The 6,000-nt window shown below is 44.9% G+C and overlaps 1 protein-coding gene across 1 annotated transcript in view; it reads right to left on the reverse strand.

Moving 5' to 3' along the window:
• Nucleotides 1–1,678, reverse strand: part of ATP8B1 (ATPase phospholipid transporting 8B1) — a 38,434-nt gene extending 36,756 nt beyond the window's left edge. The window contains exon 1 of the mRNA XM_013195116.3: nucleotides 1,560–1,678. The gene's annotated coding sequence lies outside the window, so the exon portion shown is untranslated. The remainder of the gene's footprint in view (nucleotides 1–1,559) is intronic.
• Between the last annotated feature and the right edge of the window lie 4,322 nt (nucleotides 1,679–6,000).

Consider the following 6,000-nt stretch of genomic DNA (forward strand, 5'->3'; position numbering starts at 1 on the left):
CCTTTGCCCCCAAACAGCAGCATGCTCTGCTCACACACCACTTGTTTCTGCACCGTTGCCCCTCTCCACTCCTCCCTCTGCTCGGGGTTCGTGTTTGCGCTGTTGCAAGCCACCAAGCACCCTCTGTCAGGGTGGAGTTGGACAGTGTTTGGGGCCCTGCGTAATGCTTGGGATTCCCTGGGAAGATACAGGGCCTCGCGCAGAAATGGCCGCCCTGCTGCGCCAGGCCTTGCAAAAGGAGCTGCTGCCACCTGAAGGAGTTCTCCCAGTGTGTGCTAGCTCCTGGTGGATGCAAAGTAAACATATTTTTTAATTAACCTAATCACTTAGAGACAAACAAGCTGAAAATAGATACAGCCACCATAACGTTTTGAATCCGCCAGACAAGCTATTACCTTTCCCATCAACCTCCTACCCATTTCTGCATCGCCCTGAAGTGAATACAAAGGTGCGTGCCCTGAGCTTGTTTGGTTTTGATGCAGTCCTCATCACCAGAACGTTTACAACTTTGGGCATTAACTAATTTGTTGAGAATTGGGAATTACATCCACATTTTATCGAGAGAGAGAGAAAAAAAAGATACAAACACTCAAATTCTTTTTCTGCAGATCATACCAGTAGGCTGTGGCAAAACTGGAAACTGCACACAAAAATTCCTGAACATTGGTCTCATCTCTCAAATGCAAAAGTTACCTTTTCATTGTCAATAGAGTCCTTTTCAGAATGAATTGTATAAAGTAAGTAAATAGTATTACGACTGCTACACTTGGTTGTCAATTTTTTTTTTTTTGCCATGAGTGGATCTTGATTAAGATGTATTAACACATGGCAAAGTTATGTCATGCTCCCCGTTTACTTCAAGCGGCATTGTTAAGCAAAGAGCAGCGGTAGGTTTGTGAAATGCCTCACTACTTCAGTTCGCTGTGCGTGAAGTACATTACCTTTCCTGACCATGATCTTTCAAATATATACACAGAGATATTATGGAAGTCCCCGTTCCCGTATGAAAGATCTTCGGGGTCAGGCAAGCCAGTGACGGTTTATGAGAGGAGAGCAACTTCTCTCCAGAAGTGCTGCAGTTGTACAGCCAGGGCTGTGTTTCCAATGGATACAGAAGGAACCCTTGACTCCATCTGTTTTCTAAATCAGTGATGATATTATTGGCTTTCAGAGCAAACTGTGTTTTGTCTCATCTCCGAAAACTATACAAAATATTTGAGAGCTTATTTTCACAAACGACAAATAAGCAGAATACACCAATAGGTATTTTTTTATGCAGAGAAATACATGCGGCGTTCCAAAACACTTGTTTCTGTGTGCTTCCTCTAGCCATGCTTTTCCTAAAATCAAGGGGTTTTGTTTCACTAAAACAAACAAACAAACAAACAAGGAAAAAGCCGCCCCCACCAGGCCCCGGCCCCTTAGGCCCGGTGCCGCCGGGCTGGGCCCTGCCCGCGCAGCGCCCCGGCCCCGCGCGTCCCGGCGCTGCTGCCCCGACTGCGGCCCGCAGGTGGCGGCCCCGGGCTCCGGCCGCCGCGGTTCGTGTTGGGGCCCCTTACCTGAGAGGCCGGGGCTGCTCGGGCACCTCGCACCTGCGGGGCTCTCCGAAGAGGAGGCCGGGCCGCCCCCGGCTGCCCGCGGGTGTTTGCGGCCCCGTACAGCGGGGCGGGAAGGAGGGCTCTGCCCTGAGGGGGTTGTGCGAGGGCTGCGGGAAGGAGGGCTGTGCTCTGCTTCTTCTGCACCCTTTGGAGAATCTTTTAAAATAACGCTTTTAGAGCTTTAGATACATTTGCTGTCGCTTAAGATTAGTTCAGGAAGCGGAAGGGGAATGGAAATCCTGCACGGTGTGGGCAAATTGGACAGAAATGCGCTCCGCTGCCGCCATTCTCTGTGAGGTACTGAAGTCTGCGAAATTACAAACCATGCTGTGTGCAATGATAAATTCAGGATAGTAGAACGTACTCGCATTCTCACATAAATATTTGGACATGAAGGGGTCTTGGACAAGGCCAAGGGCCTGCAAAGCAAGGGACCTGATTTGGGTGCCTGTTTCCACACGTTTCCTCTCTGACCTCGGGAGTCTGCCGGTGAGCGCGGCAGGGCTGGGCCCCGTGAGGGCGGCCAGAAGGCTGGGCCAGGGGCCGGGGAAGCAGCGCAGGGTCTGTCGGTGCAGCGAGGAGCGCAAGGAGCACCCTGCACGTGGCTGCCCCTGCTACGTGGGGCAGCTGGGCCGGGCGGGGAGCCGAAGGCGTGCAGGCGGGGCGCTTGTGCCACAGGCTTCAACTTGCACCGTAGCTCTTCAGTTTTCTGATGGGGCTAGTCTCTGGACACTTTTGAAAACTCTAATTTTGCCGTAACAATACACTTAGGAAGTCTGCCTTTGTTTTTACTGTCAACGCATTTTTTTCTCTCTTTTTTTTTTTTTTTTCTGCGAGCCTGTGTTTCCACAAATCAAGATTCTGTATTTTCTGACTGCCACTTCTCTTCTCTGCAATCTGTACAGCAAGCTGTCGTTTGCCATTTTGATGCGTCTTTCCTGAAGGGAGCATTATTCGTGTTTAGCTTACGCTTAATGTATTTCATTGTTCAACTCTGAGCAATTGTTTTTGTACATTATTGATTTTGTGACCTGCATTGTTGGATGCACAAAACTGTGCACATTTTGGGCAATTTGCTGCTTTCTTACTTTCTCAGAGAAGGTAATGTATGGTGGGTTGATTGAAGCTGCAACAAAAAAACAACTATTATTTTATGTGGCTTACAAAGGGAATCCATGTTGTGCTTCCCTGCAGCTACTGTTGGGAGCTCTTCTGTGATCAGAAATTGCTGTAACATTATTCATTGAGCTCTTTGTCAGGGTTTCCTTAGGAGGGTTATCCCAGAGAGCATACGCTGGTTGTTACTGTGCTCCTGACTCGCTGGCCTACTGGGAAGATGGGAGAAACTAGTCTGCCAGGCAATTTTAGCTAGTTATTCTACAAAAAAAACAGTGTAACGACAGAATCCCAGAGGAGAAATAAAGGTATTAAAGCAATAATATTACTTATAAATTCAAAATATTGTACGAACCTTAAATAATCCTCAGAGCTACCCCACAAGGTAATTTCTAGTAGAGTAATTTCAGTGAGTGAAATGCTGCCGAAGACTCTGGCAGGCATTGGCTGTGACCGTGAATTAAAAAGCAAAAGAATGCCAAGGAGAAATCGTTGTGGCTGTAGGATGTGCCTCCAGGTGCTCTTACTGGACGCGTGCCCTCCGATTGCTCGCTTGCCATGCGGTCTGGCATGCCTGGACAAACAGTTTTAAGGCATAAAAGTAATATTGGGTTATGTGCATGCCTTGCATTTGTTTGCTTGTTTCCCACTTCAGATGGTGGTTCGTGAGGAGGCCGCCCAGGTGCAGCAGCGTGAGGCCGGCCGGTTCGCCCCGCAGCCTGGCAGAGGCAGGGCAGGGCCCGCTGGCGGCTCTGCAGCTCGCCGCGTTCAGCCATCGCGCCGCCGCATCCCTGTTTTACCAGAGAGTGCCATGTGAAAGTGAGTCAGTTTGTTTGTTTTTAAGGGAAGTTGCTGCTTTTAGCAATCTCTGAAGAGTCATTTTATGTAACATTTTCATGAGTGGGCTTATATGCAACATCCATGGCTATATATATTTCAGAGGCATTATAATATCATGGCCACATATAGTCTTTCTAAAAAACTTGCCACGGCATCCTTCTTTTCTTCCTGTCTTATAGCACCTGTGGTTCTTTTGGCAGGCTGCATGTCATTTTTTGTGGGCATTGCCTTTTGGGCATCACTTTGCCGCATATACGTACAAGGACAGTCATGGCAGTGCGCACTTCCCCACTGGGCGTTTTGTGCTGTTCAGCAATTAGTCAGCTGAGAGCTTGTTCAGATGAAGAAGGATTTTGAGTAGTAATGGTAAGTCCATTTAACTGTAGTCAAAAAATCTGTTCAGTCTTTGCTAAAATATAACAAGACAAAAAGTGCTGAAGTGATTGACTGAACTTCATGCACAGTGAACATAAATTATTTTGGTCTCTTTTCCTCTTTTTGTATAGCACATCTCTACAGAAAGGTGCTCTATGAAAATTAAAATGCCGTTCCCTACAGATAAGGCTTGAAGCCTGGAACTCAGAGGAAACACTACGTAAAAGCAACCCCACAGCAGAGCTCTTGGTATGGTACATGTCCCTGAGCCATAGGAAGGATTAATTTAAATTATGATGAGGGGCTGTACCTGCCAACCAGCTGAGCTAGTAGGGTGGTGGGTGCATTTCTTTCCCAGTGTTTAAATATTTACCCTGGTTTCTCTTGGCCATTGCATACCAGTTGGGATCCTGGGGTGCTTGACTTGCCGTTGTAACTCTTAGCCTACCTTTTTAGAACTAGAAAAACTTTGAATTTAACTTCCGAACTCATCACCCTTTTCATATAGAGTGAAGGTGTGTTGGCGCTTTTATACACAGTGCTGCAGGCATCTTCGGCAAGGGGTTCTATGTTCTATGTTCTGTCTGAATATTTCAGGGTGCTCTTGAACTGCAAAGCAGAGACGATCACAGATTTAGTGCTGTAATTCATTATTATCAAACATCTGCACAGGAAAAATGTATCTCCCATTTATTTATTTACTTATTTATACATTGGAAGGCATTTGGAATAAATTCTAGACTTAATACATAAAGAAGCATGAGCTAACTAGGCATTTATTCATTCATACATCATTAAGCCCTTGTTACTTAAAATGATTCATTTATGATGTTAGAGGTTGATAGCATTCATTTCATTAAATTCGCCAAATAAGCAAAGTAGAAATGAATGAGCACTGGACTGCTGGTAATGTGCTGTATGCTCTGTGTCTGGTGTTCTCATTTAAAAGTTCATCAATGTTTATGTAGACACATCTGCATTAAATTTTTGCAGCTTCTCCAAAAGTGTTGTCACTTGGACCAAAAAATACCCCAGAATATATTTATGTTAAATATGTGCACCTATGTACACATACATTCTGTTTTTCTCCCCGATGATTTGTTTAGACACAGTGTCTTGATACCCTTCTATTGCAAGTTTCATCGGAGGAAGCATGTAATTATTACATTTGGTGAGTTAAAATGTATTGGCTTAGCTTCCATCAAAGGAGGATTTATTTTATTTATTTTGGCTATCGCTGCTGCTTAGCTACACTAGATTGTCTCAGGTAGACTGCCCATCATCTGCGTTGCTTCCTGGGGGACTTATTTGGAAGTAGCATGTTTAGGTCTGTTGTGAATGTACTATGGCTTTCAAACCTTTAAAGATATGTCCATCAAAGTATAAAAATATGTTTGAGAAAAAGAAGTGAGGGAGATAGGGAAACAAGAGGGAGAGGGAAATGGAAGAAGAGCTGGAGAAATACGGATGGGAAGGAGAAATGAGAGGATGACTCACATGGAAAAGGTAATACAAGGGGGATGTCACATCCCATGCGTGACATCCCTGGATGTCACATCCCACGCGTGACATCCCTGTGCCAGCAAGCTCTGTGGTTTCCCTGTGGGGAGAAGCCCACCGCACCAAGGCCTTGGTGCAAGACGATGTCAAGGAAACATAACTCTATTGCAGATTTTTTATTCATGTACGATTTTAAAGAAGGGTGAGGGGTTCTGGAAAATTGGGGCAAGTTATGTGTGTAGGTTTTTGTTTTATTTTGTTTTTGTTTGTTTTGAAGCTGGAGAGCTTTTGTTGAGGTGCTTGCAATGGGTGACTAAAACCACAATTAAAAAAAAATAAAAATTTAAAGTCATTTTAATTTAAGAAAACTCGAAAACAATTCATAAGACTGATGAGCTTTATGAGACAGAAAATCATACGCATATAATAAAGCTATGTCTGATTAAAAGTCAGGCAGAACCACGCAAAAATCTGTTGGCTGTATATAAAGATGTATAGCCATCTATACAGCTATGCATACAGAAGTTTTTGACAACGGAAGACTTACTACCTTAAGCAGTGTCTTTTTTGT

Source organism: Anser cygnoides, chromosome Z (genome assembly GCF_040182565.1).
Source record: "Anser cygnoides isolate HZ-2024a breed goose chromosome Z, Taihu_goose_T2T_genome, whole genome shotgun sequence".
NCBI lineage: Eukaryota > Metazoa > Chordata > Aves > Anseriformes > Anatidae > Anser > Anser cygnoides.